Source organism: Pongo pygmaeus, chromosome 12 (genome assembly GCF_028885625.2).
Source record: "Pongo pygmaeus isolate AG05252 chromosome 12, NHGRI_mPonPyg2-v2.0_pri, whole genome shotgun sequence".
NCBI lineage: Eukaryota > Metazoa > Chordata > Mammalia > Primates > Hominidae > Pongo > Pongo pygmaeus.
The window spans coordinates 42,539,338-42,562,140 of record NC_072385.2 but is presented as its reverse complement, the minus strand read 5'-3'; the positions used below and the strand labels follow the sequence as shown (position 1 = coordinate 42,562,140).

At 44.0% G+C, this 22,803-nt stretch overlaps 1 pseudogene; it reads right to left on the bottom strand.

Moving 5' to 3' along the window:
• Nucleotides 1-4,140: 4,140 nt before the first annotated feature.
• Nucleotides 4,141-5,535, bottom strand: LOC129030310 (platelet-activating factor acetylhydrolase IB subunit beta-like; annotated as a pseudogene).
• Between the last annotated feature and the right edge of the window lie 17,268 nt (nt 5,536-22,803).

The following is a 22,803-nucleotide window of genomic DNA, read 5'->3' as shown; positions in this document are numbered from 1 at the left end:
GAAAGCAGAGGAAAAAACATACAAGCAGCATGATTTCATTTCTATAAAATTTTTAAAAGTGCAAACTAACCTATAGTGACAAAAAGCAGAACAATGGGAATTTATAATGTCAAACACATATATTTATTAGAAAAAAAAGATCTACAGTCAATCATTCAGGTTTCTATCTTAGGAAACTAAAGAAAGAAGCCTAATTTAATTTAAGCCTGAAGCAAGGAAAATAAGATAAGTAATTAAAAATTAGAACAGAAATTAATAAAATTGTAAACAGGAAAACAGTAGAGAAAAATCGTAAAACAAAAGCTGGTTCTTGGAAAAGATCAATAAAATTGATAAACATTTAGTCAGGCCAATGAAGAGAGAAAAGACACAAATTATTAACATTAGAAACAGAAGAGAGGTCATCACAACTGATCCCATAGGCATTAAAAGGTTAATTAAGTAATACAACAAACAACTTTATGCTCATAAATATAACTAAGGTGAAGTGCAACAATTCCTTGAAAGACACAAACTATTAAAACCCCCCAAAGAGCATAGTCTTATATTCAAAGAGATTGAATAATTTAAAACCTTCCAGAAAAGAGAGCACTAGGCTCAGATAGTTTCACTGGTACATTCAACAGAATACTTAAAGAGGAAATAATAACAATTCTCCACAATATCTTCCAAAAAAATAGAGGCAGAGGCATTTCTTGCAAACTCATTTTATGAGGCCAGTTATCTTAGTCTATTTAGGCTGCTATAACAAAACACCACACAAACTGGGTGGCTCATAAACAGTAGAAATTTATTTTTCACAGTTCTGAAGGCTGGGAAGTCCATGAGCAAGGCACTGGCAGATTTGGTGTCCAGTGAGGGCCTGCTCTCTGCTTCATAAATGGTTCCTTCTAGCTGTGTCCTCACATGGTGGAGGGGATGAGGAGTCTCTCTTAGTCCTCTACTATAAGGGCATTTAGGTCTCTTCTACAAGGGATCACCCATTCATGAGGGCTCTGCTCTCATGATCTAATTACTTCCCAAAGGCCCCACTTCTTAATACAATTACCTTGGAAGTTAGAATTCCAACATATGAATTTGGGGGAACACAAACATTCAGACTATAGCACAGTATATTACCCTAACACTAAAACCTGCTAACGACATTTTAAGAAAGGAAAAACTACAGACCAATATCTCTCATAATCATAGATACAAAAAAATCTTTAAAAAAATTATTGAATCATATTCAGTAATATTATATACCATAACCAAGTGGGATTCATTCCATGTATACAAAGCTGGTTTGACATTCAAAAATCAATGTAGTTTACCATATCAATAGGCTAAAGAAGATAAATCACATGACTATATCAACTGCTAGAGAAAGTATTTGAAAAAAATCAATACCTATCTACAATAAAATCACTCGGCAAACTAGAAACAGAGGGTATTTCTTCAACTTGATAAAGAACATGTACAAAAAGCCTGCACTAAATGTCATGCTTATTGCTGAGAGCCTGGGCACTTTCCCCCTAAAATCAAGAATAAGGCAAGGATGTCCTCTCTCACCACTCCTATTGAACATCATACTGGAAGTCCCAGCTACAGCAGTAAGAAAAAGAATTAAAAGAAAGATATACAGACTGGACAAAAAGAAACAAAAATGGTCTTTATTAGTAGATACATTGTCAATGTAGAAAATGCCAAATAATCTAAGTACACCAAAAAAGGTGAAAAACCTCATTGGAAAAGGTGAGTATAACAAGGACACAGCATACAAAGAAAATATGCCAAAGTCAATTGCTTTCTTATATACAATGAACAATTAGAATTTGAAATGAAATTTACATTACCATTTACAATAGCATCCCCCTAAATCAGTATTTAGTTATAAATTTGACACAGTCTATGGAAACTGTATGCAAAAAGCTAGAAAATACTGGCAAAATAAAATAATCTAAATAAACGGCAAGATAGTCCCTGCTTATCTATTGGAAGACTTGGTATTGTTAAGACGTGAAGTATTTCTAACTTGATCAGAACAATCCAATTCAAAATCCCAGCAGGTTATTTTTTAAGTATTGATAAACTGATTCTAAAATTAATATAAACAAGCAGAAGGCCTAGAATAGCTAACACAATACTGAAGAAGAAGATCAAAGTTGGAGTACTCAGAGTTCTTCATTTCAAGAATTACTATAAAGCTATAATAATCAAGACGGTGTGGTATTGGCAAAAAAAGGACACATAAATCAACAAATGGAGAGGCCAGATATAGACCCACCCACACAATATAATAACCTGACTTTTGACAGAGGCGCAAAGGCAACTCAATGGAGCAAGTGAAGTCTTTTCACCAAGTGTTGCTGGAACAGTTGGATGTTCATAGGCTAAATGAATCTGGACACAGAACTTGCAACTTACACAAAAAATAACTCCAAATGGACCATAAACCTAAATTTAAAATGCAAATTTATAAAACTTTTAGAAGAAAACATAAGAAAAAAAATTTATGTGACCTTGGATTTGGTGAGGAATTTTTAGATACACGACCAAAAGCATGAACCATGAAAGAAAAAAAAATAGAGAAGTTGGACTTTATTAAAATTAAAAACTTCTGCTCTATGAAAGATTCTGTTAAGATAATGAAAACACAAGCTGCAGACTGAAAAGAAATATTTGCAAAACATGAACCTGATAAGAAACTTGTATCCAAAATATTTTAACAAATCTTAAAAGTCAAGAAAAAGACAATAAGTAATCCAATTGAAAAAATGAATAAATCTGAACAGACACCTCCAAATCACCACCAAAGATGATATTTGTGTGTGTGTATACATATGACATATACGTATGTACATATATGTATATATATATATCTTACAAATGGTAAATAAGCATGTGAAACATCATCTGTCATTAAAGAAATGCAAATGAATACAACAATGAGCTTTCAGCACACACCTATTAGAATGGCTAGTATACAAAAAACCAACAATACCAATTGCTATGAGAATTTAGAAGAATAAGAACCCACATGCATTTCTGGTGGGAAGGCAAAATAGTACAGCTACTTTAAAAGATGTTTGGAAGTTTCTTAAAAAGTTAAACATTATTTTACTGTATGAACCAGCAAGCATACTTCTAGATGTTTACCCAACTGATTGAAAACTACATCCACAAAATACCTGCATGCAAATGTGTGTAGCAACGTTATTCATAATTACCAAAATCTGGAAAACCAGGATGTCTTTCAGTAGGTGAATAGATTAATAAACTGTAGTACATGCATATAAAGGAATACTATTCAGAGATATAAATAAATGAACTATCAGGCTATGTAAAAACATAGATAAAACTTAAATGGATATTGTTTACTGAAAAAAGCTTATCCATTTATATTATGTTCTAGAAAAGGTAGAACTATTGAGATGGTAAACGGATCAGTGGTTTCCAGGGGCCTGTAGAGATGGCAGAGTAGAGCTGGGAAAGCACAGAGATTTTCTTTTAGAATGGTAAAATTATTGTGTATGATACTTGGTGGTGAATACATGACACTGCATTTTTCAAAACCCATGGAATTTTATATCGCAAAGAGTGAACATTAACATATGCAAATTAAAAAAATAATTAAAGATGTTGGGGGATTCCAAGATGGGATGCTGAATATGACAGAAGACTAACTGTATTACAAATGTATAAAATAATTCCACTGAAGGGGTGGGGGGAAAATGTGCTGACCAAGTGTCATTGGAAGTGAGTGGAGACTGTAAGACTAAAAGCATAAGGAACTGTTCACAACCCTGTATTCTAGTAGATAAAGCTCTTTCCCAAAAGGATATAAATTCTGAAGCCACTAGTCACACACTCTGAAATGTGAAGTCACCGGATGTTTGTTGGAGGGGAGGCTACTAACAAGCAAGCAGGAAAGGTTGCAGTGATTCATATGGCAGTGGTTAGTGTTGGGGACATCAACGTGGAATCGAGTTCAGCTCAAAATAGATGCAGATGGATATGTAGAATATACTTACAGATATGGGTTGGTATATATTTCCTTGTTCTGTCTCCTGACAGGGCCTGAATAAGTGTCATCCCGGTAGCAATGAGCACACCTAGTGTTTACGTCTTAGTTTTTGATGCTGTTCTTTTTTTTTTCTTTGTAACATTTAATAAGCTCAATCTACATCCAGAATAATGTACATGAAAGGACAATATTTATTTAAACAGAGCTCAGTGGGGTAACCATGGTATCATCAGAGTGCATCCAGAGGAAAAGAGGGAGGAGGGGCCGAAGGAGACACAATCAACAGCACTCCCACACTTTTACTGTTTGATCTACGCTGCCAGTGACCACATAGGGTGCCGTCTTGTGGAAATCCAAGGAGGTAACAAAGTGTTCATGCGCATTGAGGGTCTTCATGCATCATCGCTTGTTCTTGTAATCCCATACGTGTAGGGTCTTGTCATCAGCACAACTCAAAATAAATATCTCCCCAGAATTGAACAGAACTCCAGGTACCCAGTTACCATGACCCACGAGGGTCATAAGGCACATGCCAGTACTGACATGCCACATCTTAATAGTCTTGTCCCTGGATCCAGACAGCAAGAATGGCCCAGGTTTACCACTTTTTTTTAGTCTCAGAGCCTGTTGCTTCAGAGATGGAAGAATATGAGCTTTCTGGAGCCCAAGAAATGCATTCTACCACATGCTCATGTTCTTAGAGCTCAGCCTTGCATTGCATTGTTGCTACGACCCATACACACACAGTCTGGTCATTGGAACAGCTGGCTATCAGAGTGCCATCTTGATTTGGTTGTACTGTACATACCCATTCTCTGTGTCCTGTGAGCGTCTTCACACAGTAGCCAGTTTGCACTTCCCACATTTTTATAGTTTTATCCCTTGAGGCAGACACTATATGATCTCCACTGGGCATGATGGCTACTGAGGAAACATTATGGTCATGGGGAACCATGACCGTGCATGGTTCTGATGCATTCAAAGTCCTGAAAATCCCATAGTTTAATGGTCATAGCTGCAGAACAGGAAGCCAGAAACTTGCCACCGTGGTCAAATGAAATGTCCTGTACAGAGTCTGTATGTCCTTCCTTTAAGAGTTCTTTCAAAATCTCCAGTCTCATAATCCCACACCTTAACTGTAGCATCCTCTGAAGCAGAGACCATAACACTGAACACAGGATGGAAAATGACTCGAGTGATTGGACTCCTGTGACCACTCAATGTGTATTTTTCTGGCAGAAAATACCCATTCTTTTGGGTCTTGTTTCTGACCAAGAGGTCCACCTGACGTAAATTCTTCTTTTGCTTCATTTAGCTTTGATTCTAATTCCATAACCTTCTTTTGTAATCTAATAACAGATGTCCATTTTTTCCCCCTAAACACCAGCCTACTTTAATTCTTCATTCATATCTAATTCAGCTTACTTTTTAAAAACTGAATATGCCTCTTCATAGCCATTTGAACAAAGATAATCTGCTACAGCTTGATTTAGTTCATCTCGTTGTCTCTGGGACAGCACCATCTTGGCTGTGATTTTGTCAAGCTTATCTGATATAGCGGTATGTCCCTCCTTCGGGAAATCAAAAAGCTTTTTGATCCGTGGACGTATAATTTAAATATGACACTAAGTGTCTTCCACACAGGGGAAAATAATTCTTTTACAAATGAATCCAACTAGTAACCAGAAGATATTCAACAAATAAGGTTCATTCCACTCTCCCGGTCGCTGAATTCTGCCACTGCCCCGCCGCTCCAGCTCCGTCTGTCACAGGAGCTGCCCCAACGCCCTGATGTTACTGCGCCGCCACCGCCACCACCCCTGCCACCGCCACCGCCCCTGCCACCGCCCCCGCTGTTCTTAATACCATTTAATAAAAGGAAGTAAGCCTTCCTGGAGAAATGACTGATTCTAGGACAAGCGGGGAATGTACAAAATGAGCCTGGAGGAGCATTTTACAGGGCCAGAAAGTAAGAACATGCTCAGAAGAACAAACAATAACACACAGGTCAAGGGGACACAGTGACCACTTGAAAAAGCTTTCAATGGCCTAAGTTGGAACAATTTGAGCAATAAAGTAGTATTGGATTATAAATAACCCAAGTATAAAATAAATATGCATGACTCCATACTGATTTACATTTATATATTTATTTAATCACATACATACGAATAAGTAAATGGCAGAGAACAGGCACATCTCCAGAGTGGTGGAATTTCAGGTAATTTGTGTAATACTGCACCCCCAAGGAGGTGGAGCATAATTCCCCCCGCCTTAAGTATGGCTGCACACAGTGACTTCCTTCTAAAGCATATAGTGTGGAAAGGGAGCAGGGGAGAAACTTCACAGTGGAGACGTCTAACAAACACTGCCTCAGCCAACGATCATGGTCAACATCAAGAGTGACATCATGTTGATAGGATGTGCTCCTGATAGAACGTGATGAAAGTAGCACTTTACTTCTGTGGTCTTCTCCCAATAATCACAGGAGAAAACACCAGGCAAATCCCAATGTTGGGACATTCTACAAAATACCTGACTAATGTTCCTCAAAACTGTCAAGGTCATCAAAAACAAGGAAAGTCTAAGAAATTGTCACAGCCAAGAGAAGCCTAAGGAGATGGGACAACTCAGTGTAACATGGTGTTCTATGGTGGAAGAAGGACAGCTGGGTCAACTAAGGATATCTGAATGAAGGGTGACTTTAGTTAATATGTATTAACATTGGCCATTAATTGTGACAAAGGTACCTCATTAATGTAAGATAGTAACAATGAGAGAAACTGGGTGTGATATCTAGGGAAACTCTCTGGACTATTCTCAACTTTTCTGGAAATTTAAAACTATTCTAAAATAAAAAGTTTATTTTTTTAAAAAGGCAATCCCCTTTCTCTCTCCTCCCTCTTTCTCCTTTCCCTCTCTTTCCTCATTTCTCCCTTTTCCTTCCTCCTCTTCCTTCTGCCCCCTCCTCTTTTCCTTTAACAATAACAATAATGTGTAGTCCATTCTCACACTGTGATAAAGAACTACCTGCAACTGGGTAATTTATGAAGAAAAGAGGTTTAATTGACTTGCAGTTCCACAGGCTGTGCAGGACACATGGCTGGGAGGTCTCAGGAAACTTGCAATCATGGCGGAAGGTGAAGGGGAAGCTAACACATCTTCACGCCGGAGAGAGAGAGAGATAAGGGGGAAGTGCTACACACTTTCAAACAGCCAGATCTCGTGAACTCTATCACGAGCACAGCAAGGCAGAAGTCCACCCCCGTGATTCACTTACCTCCCACCAGGCCCCTCCTCCAACACTGGGAATTGTAATTCAACATGAGATTTGAGGGGGGACACAGAGCAAAACCACATCAAATGGCATCACACATGTGACCAGTACGTTGTCATTCCCAGCTCTCTTCCCTTGCATTATTCTGCAGGAACCCTGGCCACAGTGCAGTGCTGGGTGTGGTATTCTTGAATTCACGGTTGGGCCAGGGAGGTGAAATGACCCACCTAGGAGGTAGCAGAGGTGCTAGCAGCGCTCCCAAGACTCATAGTGAGTTCTCCTGGGCCTGCCCATCACCCTGTTATGCCACTTTTCAGTTTCCCTCTGATCACAAATGACTCAGCACACAGTGTAAGTGCTATACTTTTCCACCAGAATTTGATTTGTATTGTCCTACAGACTGCAGGTACCCTCTTGTTGCTCCTTTCCCTTGAAAAAAATACATCATCTCAAAAGAAGGCAACCAGGAGCTGGCAATGGCACTGGAATCCCTTCCTGGGCACAGAACTGATGCTCATCTGCCCTGTGCACAGCACTTTTACAAGAAATCTCATTTGGTCAACCCCCCAAATATAATGGAAGGACATTATTATTATCTCCAGTCTGCAGTCAAGAATGCTGAGGCTAGAAAGTGGTTATCACTAAAAGCAAACCTTTTCTCTCTTTCCCATTGCCTATCCACCCTGACTCTGGGCTCTGACCCACACCCACCTGCTCAAGGTCCCAGGTAGGAGTTGCCCATTCCTTCAAGTATGAGTTCATTCATACCCATCACCATGTGGGGCTTGATGTGGCCTCACTAACAAGCAGGTCTCACCTGCCCTGTGCATGTGAATGTGCCTTAGGAAGCTTATCAAATCCCCAAGGAGAAATTACATCCTCTAGGAAAAATACAGTGAGGTGACTGTCCCATTTCCTTTACTGGCTCTGGACCACAGCTGAGTTCCCACGCACGCACTGTGGCACCCGAGAGTGTGGGCAGAGGCACTTCTGCTGAGTGGGATGAAACATCATAAGTGCTCTGAGGGTTGAAACTTTGAAGAGGTTGAGATCTGTGAGAGCTGAAGAACCTTTGAATCTCCCTTCAGCTCTCCCTGCCCCAACCACAGCCCTTCTCTTGATGTAAAACATGCGTTCAGATAGAAAACAAATGAGGCTTACTTCTATGCCAGTAGGACTGTTTGGCTTTAAGCTTCCCCAGTGGTTGAAAACAGCAATCTCTGAGATTTGCCCAAAACTTTAAATGGAAGTCACTCCCATGGGTCACATCCATGGATTTGTGAGATAGGGCAGGAGGCTGTGTCTCTGCCACCCAGCGGTGGGAGCAGGGGTCTGTGCAGCCTGGTTGTGTTGGGGGTGGACCCCTCATTCAATTGCCCATGAGGATAACCTGCGGAGAAGATCAGATGGAGATACCTGGACTTATGCAGAGGCGTGTTCGGGTTAAATAGAAATGCCCAGGGGCCAATAGAGGGAACCTTCCAACAAGTGTATGAGTTCACCTCTCACCCGATGCTGGCCACCCTGATGACAGCTTCTTGGACGTGATGAATGGCCTCACTTCCACCAGAACATCTTCCTGCCAGGCCCTGCTGCTGCTTCCCCAGCTATGTGGCCTTGGATGAGTAACATGGCCTCTTATTAAAGAAATGGATGAAATACTTTCTAAAGAATCTTCCAACTCTGAAGGTCTGTGACATCTTTTGTCACTGAATTAATAGGAAATCAGCTCCGTATAGATTTGGTGTATGTTAGGAGACAACCTCCGTTGATGGGCTGACCGAATGTCTGAAGTGGGAAGGATTTGGGGACCAAAACAGGTAACAAGAGTAGATGAACACAAGAAATTCAGGTTGAATTAGCCTTCAACAGATATTTATTGAGTAACTTCTACATGTAAGTCACCAAAGTCTGGGAAGGGGAAATGGATAAAAGTATGATTCTCTCTCTGGAAAGCCTATATTCTAATTAATTGATGTATTAAGTAATGCTGGGTGGAGGAACAATAACCCAGGACTTGTATAAACAATAGGAAACTCTGGGGGAAGAGCAAGGCTAGAAGAGACATTATCTGGGAGGCAATTCTAGAGCAGGTAGATTTCAGGAACAGGACAGTCAAAGAAAAGGAGAGTGGCATTCACACATCAAGTCTAATAATATGGCCTTATTTTATGGTCCACCTGAGTACTGCAGAATTTAGCCCTAGGTACTACCAGGTCCAAAGCTGCTTCTTTAAGCTACACTTTAAGCTCCTGTCACTAGAAGGGGCTGTCAGGGTGCCAGGGATGGTGGCAGGTTCCATGCGGACTTCCCTGGTCCTAGAGGACGTTGGAGTCACTGGGGTGTGAGGATATTGGAGAGACAGGAATAGAGTTCCACACTGTGATGAGGAGGTGGAGCCTGATGCAAAGCCACAGGGAGGCCGGTGTTGATGGGGCAGGAGGAATTCCCACCCAGTGGGAGAGTTTTACATTGAGGACTACATACCTGGTCAGGGTATAAGGCAAAGTGGGTTCCCACTCCTGACATGTGGCTCTTTACCGATGTTCCTTGTGAGCTTATTCCCCACCTAGGACAGCTAACACTTTAAGCTCTTGACCGTCATTTATGCTTTATTCATGTGAATGAGTTTTTAGTTTTCTCTTTAAAGCAAGTTGGGATACCAGGAAAGTTGACAAGAGTTTGAGTTTCTGTGTTGGTTGGGAAAGAGTGATGTCTCCACATGTAATTTGTAGAGGGTCCCATCAGTTTCCAAAAGAGGAAGTTGGTGTTTGTCTTGCTTTTGAGACATTTTGGGAGACTTAGACACAATATAATTTCTATTGAGAACGAAGTAGGGTTAAGATTTGGAGAAGGAAGACAGATATTTCCTTCTCTCTGCTAAAGAGATGGTCCGGAGTAGAAAACTTGTGGACTGTGTTTACAATTGTGGAGTACTACTCTTGGTTCAAACAATAAAGCAGAATCGATGTCTGTAGAACAGAGCTGGAAGGGGCCTCATGGTTGGTTTTCAAGGTAAACTAACCACAGACATCAATTTTCCACTCCTCAGCCTTTTTAGCATCTGGGTTCATCTCAGGAAGGCCATAACAAAGCTCCACAATCTGAGGGTCTTAACAACTGAAATTGTTTGCCTGGAAGTTCTGGAGGATGAAAGTCCAAGGTCAGCTTGGGCAGCATAGGTTTCTTCCTAGTGCCATGAGGGAGAATCATTCGTGCTTCTGGTGTTTGCTGGCAGCTGCTGGTGTTCCTTGGCTGGCAGAAGCACCACCCCAACCTCTCTCTGCATCTTCACAGGGCATTCTCCCTGTCTGTGTGTGTGTCTGAATTTCTCCTTTTTATAAGGACACCAGTCATGTTGGATTAGGGGCCCACCCTACTCTAGTATAATCTCATCTTAACTAATTACACCTGCAATGGTCCTATTTCCAGATAAGGTCACATCCTGAGGAACTGAAGGTTCAGACTTAAACACATGAATTTGGGGGAGGAGATGCAACTCAGCCCATAACCACATTCTTTCTACACAGGGAGTTCAAGTTAGAGAGCCCATCAAACCATGCAGGGAAAGGAGATGAAATCCTCTGGGTTTGTCACTGTTTGAGGCAGCCCTAGACACATGCTGAGCTATTGTCCCCACTTTGCCAATGCAGACTAAGCTTGTGTCCATGGACAAGCCCAGTGTGAACTAAGATCACTGGATGCCCACCTCGGTGCTGGAGGCCGGGGCCCACACAGAAGTCCCAGGCCCAACCTGAGGGGAGCAGGCTACACCAGGCCGAGGATGGCCCCCTTGATTTGGGTGCACATTCAAATGTACAAACTACTGCCTGCACCACAGAGACTGGCCCAGAGGTGTTATCTTCCCAGAGGGCTGGGCAAAGGGCTGTCTTTGAACCAGCTGTCCCCACTCAGGCAAGAGGTGGCCTTGCTGGGCCTCCACTTCCTCCACTGTAAAACGAGGGTGATGCTTTGCCCTGCCCGACCCATGTAGGGTCAGGTGAAGATCAAATGGGATAACAAGATAGAATATCTTTTAAAAGACCCACACACGAAGGTGGCATGAGGGATAGTCTTTATGACTATCATGCTCTCTGCAGCCCTGACTGTTACGTGCTAGCTGGCTGTCTCACCTCCTTGAGGTTTCCTGCGTGCCTGCTGATGGGGACGATTCCAGTGACTAAAAGGTACCTGGCCTTCTCCGTGCCCAGCTTTACATCCAGTAGAGGCTCAGGCCACCCTCGATGGCAGCCTTGCCCGCTGCGGGCCTGCTTGTCTGCTCAAAGCAGAGGCTGACATGCACCCGGGTTGCAGTCCAGAAATCCTGGCCTGCTTTCTCCACGTGGTGAGCTGCGAGCAGTGAGCTTGGGAGCAGCCTTTCTGCTGAGTTCTGCCAGGTGAGCCAGCCCGCAGGAGTAGGGGGTATCCCAGGCACGCACCTGTGGCTCAGGTTTCTCCCTTGTGTCCCACTCTCTCCCCACTGCTGTTGTCCAGAGCACCTCCATCCTCCAAGATTGACAGCTCACTCTTGGTAGGGAACAGAGTGTAGGAAGTGATCGTTTCAAACTTCCCTCGCAGCTCCATCTGCCAAAAGCCCCTCTACCAGTTGCCGTATTTACCCTGGCTGCCAGGCCTCTCTCAGCTGCCCTAAGAAAACAGATTACCGTCCAGAGCAAAGTCCTCGTGTGTTTCCTTTCTGGAGATGAATCAAGTTCTGAAAGAAAGGTTTCCTGTAGCCCATTACACCATTTCGGTTTGTTTTATCTGTCTCCACCTGCGGAGCAGGGAATTAACCTGCTGCCCAGGGCCGGGCCGGCGAACGCTTGGAAGGAAAGCAAAGCGCACGGGTGTGCGTTTTTCGACAACACACCATGGCCTTGTTCTCCTCAGCAGAGCATTGTCCCCGTGAGGCCCAGGCCCAAATCTGAATAGGACTCTGTGTAACTTGATCTGTTTTCCTTCTTGGCTATAGTCTGTGTGCCAAATTTAACTGTGGTCTGTATATACAGTGTTGTTACGGGAGGGTGGGGGTAGACCAGAGAAGGCTGGGGGAGGGGAGTATATCCGTGCGGTTTTTTTCCTGTCTTCCTTTTTTTGTGCTTGCCTGCTTTGCTCACTGTTTGCTATATATAACTCAACATGACTGTCCTCGCATCTCCAGTCATTAACCCTTTAGGGATAACTAATGCGCCTTTTCATGTAGGCCCCGAGCGTCCTGGCTGAGAAGCGCTGGCACTGTTGGAGTTAACGGCTGGCCCCTGGAAAGTGAACTTCCTCAGAAGTGCTTGTGAAGCAATTAACAGGGCCCCACTCAGATAGTAAAAATATCCCCTGGCTTACAAATAAGCAGGGAAGCACCTCCAAGCCAAGAGTCACCGCTGTGCCCCAGGCCTGTAGCGGGCGCTCCCTCTTTGAAAGTCTTGTATCTTAGACTTTGCAGAAATGCTACAAAAACTGGTGATGCAGCAACGATTTCAGGGGAGACTGAAATCTATTGTCCAACTGAAAGCCTGTCAGGGCTGGGCCTCTCTCAGGAGACGGCGGAAGTGAACCATCCCAAGGCTCATGGAAAGAGCTACTCATTGTGGGCCTGGGGTGACAGTGACCCATCCTGGGTGAACAGAAGCCTCACTTCACTTTGCCGGAGGGAGACAGTAGGCTGACAAAATATTGTGGAATCTCCTAAAATTGGTTGCTAAAGGGAGCTTCTCACCAGCGCCAGCTTGCCTGGGCTCTTCTTTCAAAGGGTGGAGTGTTGTCTGCCAGTCCCCAGGCTCAGGGGATGCAAGTTGAAAGGGCTTTGGGCTTTACTGTTCATTTCCTCAGAATCATACAAATGCTGAAAATTACAAAACTGCGGTCTCCCTGCAAGGGACTCAAGATGTCTTGGGTCATCTTAGGCTATATTGAGAATGGAAAATGTGTTGGCTCTGAGGAAACAGGGTATGTGTCCTTCTCCAAGCAGGATGCTATGAACCTTGCCCCATAGGCCCTCCTACCCATCCTCACAGAGCCCTGAAACTCCTCCTCCAGGAACCCTTCCAGCCAGTGGGAAGACCCCACAGATAGGGCCCAGTTTCTCCTGTGAATCAACTTCTCTAGCACTTCCCACTGCCCAGGGCTGGGAAGGTCCAGTGTGCCCAGTGTGGCACTGTTTTCCAGGGCTGGATGCATGGTTGGTCCTCCAGTGGGAACTCTGCTATCATCCCTGCTTCACCAGGAGTGATGATGGGGACAGGCACGGCAGAGAGTGGACACAGGGATCCTGGCCTGAGGGGGCAGTCATTCATCCAGCTCACTTGTACATACGTCACCATGGACACAGAGGTTTTCAGTATGGTAACAATTTGCACAGTCCACATCAGCATCCCATTAACTTTCTTTTTGTAACCCTCAGCATGGTTTTAAGAACCTGGAAGTTTATTGCGTAACTGTTTTGCTTGTGAAGTTGCACATGATTTCTCAGAAAGATCAATTCAAACCCGCCTTGTCACCCCTCTCCACCCAGGCCCCACTTCCTGCTTTGCTGGGGCTGGGGGGTCAGAAGTAACATGGCTAGAGACAGATGTCCATCATCTGTGCTTGTGATGACAAAAAGAGGTAATAGGAGCACAGTCAGACCCTCACTCCTTGGAGCCCTGTTGTGAGCCGCTCATGGCATGTACCATTCTCTGTCCTCACAACAGTTCAGACGGGTAGGAATTATTGGATTCTTTCTCTAAATGGGAAACCAGGGGTTTTAGGTGCCTTATCCATGGACCCTGCCCTCACCTTCCTCACCCAGTGCCTCCCTGTGCCTTGCTGGCTGTATCTGTGAAATGTCTCAAGAGCCCATCCTGTTGTCTCCCATCCCATGTCTCCCACTTGGCCCACGGCCCAGACTCTTACCTGTCCAGACTCCTACTCCAGAGACAGCCGGCATGATCTTTGGGAAAGGCACATTGAGCCATGTCCTTCTCCCTGATGGAACTCAACAGTGGCTTCCTGTCACTCTGAGAACAGAATGCAGCCTCCTCCCTGTGCATGACAAGCACCTCCCTGAGGTCACAGCTGTGGCTCCCTGACTCTGCACTGGTCCAGTCCAGCCTCAAGGCCTTAAATTTGCCACTCCAGACCCCTGGTTTGGACCCTGGATTCTGAATACATTTTGGTCTTTTCCTCAGGGAAGTCGAGGCGCTGTCCTAGCTTGTGACCTGCTCCCATACCTATTTTCTCAGGGTGGAAGCAGACGCTCCAACTCCCACACTGTGAGGCTGGTACCATTACCTCCAAGACCCAAAGCCTGTAGGAAGTATAGCAGGCCTCACCCAATACCCTGCAGTTCCCTCACTTGCTCCAAGTGGGAGGTGGGTCTTCACGGGTCCCCAAGATGAGGGCCAGTGGCTTTCCTCTTTCACAGGCTACAGTGGGAGCGAGTCTTCCACTATGAGACCTCTGGCCAGATCTCAGGGCTCTGTGGTTGGGGGAAAATGGCTCTCTTTTATGGGGCTTTAAGACATGAACTGACATGACATGTCCTAGAGACTATCCAGAGAGCATGTGGATCACTTTTTGCTGCTTTAGATGACCTTCTTTAAAATCAATGCATTGTCATACTTTCAGCACTTACATTTTCCTATTCTATTATTGCATCATCTCAGAAGAAAAGTCTTTCATAATTAATGAATCTCAGGCTGGGTTAAATATTCAGTGGCTGCCCACACACCACTTACTCTATTGCTTCAAAATAATTGGCTCTCACTTATCAGGTCTACTAGAATGACTGTCTTAAACCAGTCACGTGGTGGAAGCATCACCACGTTTCTTGCTCAGAAAAATACCCTTTCAAGGGCTTTTCTAGGGGAGCCCGGAACAGTAGCCAATTCTAGTGGGACCTTTAAGAAAACAACTGGTCTTTTGCCCAGGATGATATTTGAGCCCCCTAAAGGGCCAATAAGGTTCCCTCTATTCAACTTCCCCTCCAAGTCTCACCAACCTCCCCACTTTGGTTCCATACAGCTTGGATTATTGCCCTACTAGTTCAAAACTGAAAGTTTCAAATAAAAACCAAAAGACAAATGTTAAGTCACATTGAATTGATAATTGAGACAATCTGTCAAGCATATTTTGCTTTCCTGATTTTTCAAAAAAAACCGTAATGTTGCACCTTCCTTGTTGTCAGTTTAGTATGTTAACATTTTTTTAGTTAAACTTCAGTATCATTGAACAGGTCATAGAGTGTGAGCAATATTGTCTTTGTTCCAAAACTCCAAAGGTAATGAAGCTGCCATTCACAATTGTTTTCTGCTGGGCTGCTTATTTTAAAAAAATGATTTTGATGAATAAAAATAGGTGCATTTTCACAGCGTGGGGTCCAGCAAGAATGAAAACCTTACGGATCACAGCCCGGCCCCTGGGGGTGTGGGAGGAGGTGTTGTCAGATGTCAATTTTGGCTGATTGTTTTTGAGGCCGTGAGACTGCCATTCCTGTGTCCTGTGGTGCATTTTAGAGACTGATGTCACTTTTTTGAGATAAATTATTAGAGAAATGTTTATAGATGAATATACATTTCACAGTGTGCCAGAGTTGAGGAGTCTAATGAAGTTTAGAAGGGACACTGTGATGAGGGTGCCTGTGGCTGTGGCCTGTGACAGACACCTCCTGCACCAGGAGGCAAGGATCCTGATGGTCAGATGCCCAGTCCCCAACCAGAGGGGGTTCAAAGCCAGTGCAGCCCCTTCCTCCCACCGCCGGGGGCAGCAAAGGACCCACAGTGGAGATTGCAAACTATAGCAGGGGCTGTGCTTTGTGTTTGTTTTCAATATTTGAGCCATCATACAAAAATCTAGTGATTTCTCGTTCTCTATACAAAAACCAGAAGATCTGGGCCACAATGTCTGCATTTTCCCTAGTGTCAGTCTGCTATGGCCGCATATTAGCTGCCTAGGGCCCCTCACTCCTGCCCCTGCTAGACCCTGTGGATATTTGAGTCATGACCTTGCCTCAAGGCTTATTCACGTATTATTTGTTTATTTATTTTTAATATAGGAAGGGTCTTGCTCTGTTGCCCAGGCTGGAGTGCAGTGGCACAATCATAGCTCACTGCAGCCTTGAACTCCTGGGCTCAAGTGATGCTCCTGTTAAGGCATATTTAGATGGGAGGAAACATCTTTCTTCCTTTAGAGCATCTAATTATCAGCATGGCCCTGGACAAATTATCCTAGAGCCTGGAGCCTCAATTTGCTCATCTCTGTAAGGGGGGTGACAATGCAACCTCATAGGGTGGTTGTGAGTACTATATAGAAAAAGACTCCAGAAGGAGCACAGGGCCTCCATTGGGAGCCCGTCAGCCAACACTCCCTCCTTGCTGCCTGCACAACCTCAAGAGATCATGGTGTCCTTTGGGTTGCTGAAAACTGCAAGGAAGACAACTGTGCATTCTCTGTGTAAGCAGTGTGCACACTGTCTTCCTCCTAAATGGCTAGTTGGAGGAGTGAAGACAGACTCATTCAGAAACGAGTGTTTCCCTGGCTGCAGTCTCCTCTCTGATAACAAAGGACTGGGCCCAGATTAGAGACAAGGCAGGAATTATGTGCTGAAGAAAGGCAGTGGGGACATCTTGAGTTTGTTTGTAGCTAATCTCAAATAATTCAGGTCTTTTCCATTTGCAGCAAATCTGATTCCCTCAACACATCTGTGGTAAAATGTTATGAGTGCATGCGGAGACCAAGTGTGGAGGGGATTTTTTTTTTCCACCACCAAATCCATAGTTACCCTACAAGTTGTAATCTTATCATATTTAACTGGTTCCACATAAACAGATCTATGTATATTTTCAGTAGTTTCAGCTGAAACCTGTTAAGAACAGATGTGCAAATGGTTCCCTGGCACTGATCCATTTAAATATATTTTTTCTACAAACAGTTTGTTCTCTCTCCCTTTCCTTAGAGGGGAGAAAAAATATGAAAGTGGAACCACCATTAAAGTGGATATTACATGCTTCTGGGTTCTCTGCAACCAGTGTTTGCCATTGGTTTTCAAACAGCAATTTGGCACATGAGGCTATGAACACAGAGTGTGCATTTGATGGACAGTATTTGCTCTGAGACTGTGTGTCTGGGAGAATGAGCTGAGAGCTCTGTAGTTGCTACCTAAGCTAGGGTCAGCCAGGGTTAGTTTTTCCCTGCTGCTGCCGCTAAGCAGCCCCTGGGCAAAGGCTTCAGCAGGCCGTCTGCCTCTTTGAGCCTTTAGTTTTTCAGTTGCAAACAAACAAAAAAAAAGGTCCAGGGAGTGGGAAGATAAAGAACTTCTATAACTCAGCAACAACAATCTGATTAGAAAATGGGCAAAGGACTTAAATAGACATTTCTACAAAGATGACATATATTAATAAATGGACAAAAAGCATGTGAAAAGATGACTGGCATCACTAATGATTAGAGAAAAGCAAATAAAAACTAAAATGAGACATCACCCCATACCATTAGAATGGCTAATAGCAATAAAGCAGAAAATATCAAGTGTTGGCAAGGTTGTGGGGAAATTGGAACCCTTCTGCACTTTTAGTGGAAATATGAAATGCTACAGCCACTGTGGAAAACAGGATGGCAGTTCTTCAAAAAATTAAAAATAGAACAACCATATGACCCAGAAGTTCCACTTCTAGGTGTGTATTAAAAAAATTGAAAGCAAGATCTCGAATAAATATTGGCACACCCTTATTCAAATATAGCAGCATTGTTTGCAATATCCAAAAGGTAGAAACAACCCAAGTGTTTACAGATGGATGAATAAACAAAATGGGGTCTATACATACAGTGGAATATTATTCAGCCTTAAAAGGAAAAGAAACAGTGCTATATGCTACAGTATGGAAGAACCTTGAAGGCTTTATGCTAAGTGACTGAAGCCAGACAAAAAAGGACAAATACACTATAGTTCCACTTATATGAGGTACCTAGAGTAGTCCAGTGAATAGAGATGGAAAGCAGAATGGTGGGCTAGGCACAGTGGCTCACGCCTGTAATCCTAGCCCTTTGGGAGGCCGAGGCAGGCAGATCACTTGAGGTCAAGAGTTCGAGACCAGCCTGGCCAACATAGTGAAACCCCATCTCTACTAAAAATACAAAAATTAGCCAGTTGTGGTGGTGTGCACCTATAATCCCAGCTACTCAGGAGGCTGAGGTATGAGAATCGCTTGAATCCAGGAGGCAGAAGTTGTGGTGAGCTGAGATCGCACCACTGCACTCCAGCCTGGGTGATGGAGACTCTGTCTCAAAAAGGAATGGTGGCTGCCAGGGCTGGGGAATGGAGAGTTGTTAATGCATAAGAATTTCAGTTTTGGGGGATGAAATGTTTGGAGATTGGTCACATAACAATGTGAATGTACATAACACTACTGAACTGTACACTTAAAATGGTTAAGATTGTTGAAAAGAAGAAAATAGGGGAGAGGGTCTAATTTGTGACACCAACCTCATCGATGGGGGAGGGATTCGAAAGAGAGGTGCACATTTAGCCAGACACTGAGCCTGTTGCCTGTGGGGATTATGCCTAAGAGGAATGAGATAGGAGGGGTTAGGTTTTCTCAGCTTTGAATTTCTTTCTCAAGAACACTCCTCTGTCCACCTTCCCATTGCCCACCGACAGAGTTCACCAGGCCTCCCAGCTCTCTGCCAGCCTGTAGCCTTCTGCAGGAATGCCCTCACTGGGCCCCGTGGGCCACGCCCTGTGTCTGTGACTCTGGGTCCCAGCACTCTGACCCACTGGCCTGTGTTCCCCTCTGATTGGAAGACAGTGCAAAAGGGACTTGTTCCACCTTCAGTGGCCTCTGAGTAACCCACCCGCTCCAGTCTGCAGATTTCCATCTCACTGACTTTGCCCTGGCACTGGGAGTGGGGAAGTGAGGGCTGCAGGTAGGAGTTTGATGGCAGATGAGCCTCAGGGGTTCAATGTCAGCTGGGAGAAGCAAGGCCACTTCCAGACTCATTTCTGCCACTGTCTGGCAGTGAGGCTCTGGGCTAATCATTTTGCTTTGTCTCTGGTAAAAGAAGTCTGTGGGCAGGATTCGGCTTTATAATTGCTAAAGATTCCAGATCTTTGAGGGGCTCTGTCTTCCTAAATTCTGTGCAGCCTGCTAGCCTCTGCAGGACAGTATCAGGGAAACTTAACATGCCTGTGTTTCGTAGTGAACAGGATATCTAGGGTTGAGAATTATTGCAAACACCGTTATGTTGTCACGTGAGCTGGGGCTCCATGGTGATGCACCCTGGGCTCCCAGAACAATGTGAGGCACTGAGATGCCCTGCACCTGGGCCTGGGTCAGAATCCTGGTAGAGGGGTCTTTGGCAAGGACAGGAGAGGACCTCCTTGGGATTGGACTCAGCTGAGCAGCAGGATGCCTGGTTGGCTTGGGAGGTGAGATAAGCTTCCTGGGGGCAAAAAGGAGCCATATTTGTCTTAATGAGGAGAAAAGAGCAAAATCAAAGCATTCGTTAACACTTCAAAGAGGATAAAAGAACATGTTCGGTTCACAATTACTGCCTCCCTAACCAGGCAAGTGTATGATGGAGAATCCTGTTATCCTAATTCAAGAGGACAATGCAAAAGGCTTCTCTTGCTGGCTGTGAATTGTTGGGGAGCTCCCTGCCCATGGAGGGCCTGTTTGCCAGATCCCTAGCCCTCTGCAGACCTCTGGTCTGTGAGGAGCCGGTTCTAGTGATTCACACTTGTTTGTGAAAACCTTGATCTTCGTCAAGCTTTTAAAAGATATCTCATCCGTATTTTTTCCCAATTATTTTCCTGCCTGCTCTTTTTTTTTTTTTTTTCAAAAGTAAACACTCAAAAGCCTTCATTTCTATAACTAATTCTGGAGTTTACAGAAGCAAAAATCAATAGGCTCAAAACTCCATTCCTTTATTCACTTGGCTCAGACTGGCTTGGGGTAGCAACTCTGAGCCCAAGCCAGAAACTGCCAAAAGGGGGTTCCTGTCAGAATCTTGGAGCTCATCCCCCAAACTTGAGACTACTGAGCAAGTGAGCAAGATGTCTCTGTCTGGTCCAGGAAGATGTCAGCCCCGCACTGCCCCTCCCAGATAAAGAGATCAACACGGGACAGGTCAGACTCTCCCATTCTGTCTCCACCTTTGCCAGTCTGCTTCTAGATCCCCTTCATGTACTCATGTTGCTGCCCTCAATTCACTAGATTTTCAGAATCTATTTACATCCATCCACCACATCCACCACTCTGTTTTCCAAATATTATCACAATCAGCACAGTGGTGCTTCCCCAGAATGACTGGCAGCTCTCTGACCTTTCTTTTCAGCCACAAATGAAACGGAACTTAAAAGCTGTGTGTGCATGGGTGTGCACACGCCTGACTAATGGACACACTCCTCATGAAAAACACGATAAATTACAGAGAATGGCAACGTAATGATTACAGAAAGGTATATGAGGCAGAACTCATTAGTGAGCTGCATTTTGTTCAAAACCGAGATACTGGCAGGCAGAATAACATGCCTTTGTACCAGAACGCATTCAGCTGTAGCAGTGACTAATAATGTAGTGAGGATCTGTGCACATTTTCCCCCTTTTGTGCCTATTTTCATAAGTTAATAACTCAAGCATGAAAATTGTTTTAAGGCTGAAGACTGGTGGTAAGATCTGGTCAAACTGTGTGGGAAACAACTTTTGTTGTTGTTGTTACTTAATTTAGTTTGGCTGTTTTTAAGTTAGAGGAGTGGAAATGTCAATGTCAATGTGAGTCTTGCAATGTGTTTTTGTTAAGCCCAAGAGCATTTGGGATTGCATCATACAAAGCACACTTGTAATGACTAGAGATTGTAGTTTCTCTTCCTACAGGTGTATGTTCCTATTTGGTACAGGTTGGGATTGTTGGGGAGGGAGGAGGAGATGGAAGCAAAATGTTATAAATGACATCATCCTGGGCTTACCCTTTTTCAGCTAGAAAATTCCTATCCCACCAGCAAATCAGCCTGGTGAGCAAACAGCTGCCTTAGACAAATGGGGTTGAGTGTAGGGGTGAAACCTGCTGCAGGATTTTAGTAAATTCTCAGAGCAATGGAAGGAACAGAAATATCATGAATAATTGTCATACCTCTCATTCCTACAGGACTCGGGTTTCGTGAGCATTTTCCTGTCCATAGAACCAGAGAAAGTCTAAGTGAAGGGTACCAGATTTCGTATAACTCCTCTTTCTTCTTGCCTCTTCTTTTCTTTTTATTGGATCAGAAGACTTTGAAAGACACAGAAAAACACAGAGAATAACATAAATACCTGTGTAGCCACATTCTAGAAGTAACAACTGTAATATTTTATAATGCTTACTGCAATTTATTTTTTTAAAAATAAAATAACTGAAGCATTACTGATAAAGATGTATCATCTCCTTTATCTCACAGACAAGCAAAGTGGATCAGCAAAGGCTGCAGTCACCAGCATCTTTTCCATCCTTAATTAACTGCATCCTCAAAAGAACACTATCAGACTGGTAAGACAAGCATTATTGTCCCACTTCACAGATGAAGAGCTTGGGGGCCCTGTGGATGTGTAGGAGAGTCGGCCTTCCTTTTTATAGGCCTTTTGCTGAGCTCAGAGGACACAGCAGAAGACAAAGTCGAATGCAGCCTTAAGCAGACACTATCCCAGCCCAAGGAGCTATGCAGACAGCTCCTGCCTGGAGGAGAAACAATTCTCTCCTTCAGCCAGGCATGTGGCACAGAGGCAAACAGGAAATGCTTAGGGAGACAGTTCACAGATATATATGTACTTCACAGGGCACAATTTAATCCATAAATCAATCATGGATCACTGCTAAAGAAAACAAAATATGCTGCCACTAATTTGCCACCCTGTGAGTATGATTGGATGATGTTTATTTTGATTAGGAGATTGCTCCATTTATAAATCTTCAATACATCCTGTCCCCCTAAAACGGCATCTGGATCTTTTGAGGGTTAAAAAAAAAAAAAAAAAGTGAAATTGGATGAGGGATGAGAGCTGGACTTCTGTGTGTCCCGGGGTTTCTGGATCTACAGCCTGGTGCCTAGCATCAGTTAAGCCCACGCTGGGGTTGCATCATATCCCGCAAAGCCATGTGCTCTGTGAGGCCAACAGGAGCCCCGCCGGGTCGACCAGCTGGAATCTCAGAGAGCGCTGACTCTAAAAATACCCGGCTCTGCAGAAGCACGCTGGGCCCAGGGGGCTTCTAGACTGACAGCTCCATTTATCAACTACCTATTGGTTTTAAAAATTGGAGTGTCTTTTCCGCGTTGACTGATTTTGGCTCTAAGAGATTTCGCTGGTCATTTCAGAGTGACTGAAACTCCCCTCTAACAGATCCCGGGAATTGTTTTTAGGAAAGGTAAAAGGCAGCCTTTTCTGTTACAACACAAAGCTGAGCCGGCAGCCTGGCTTTGTCAGGATCTGGGGCTCCAGCGCCCGAGAAGCCCAGCCTCTCCGGCGGTCAAGTTCACAGCGAGGCCGCGCGCTGCCTGGGCTGCGCTGCGCTCCCGGAC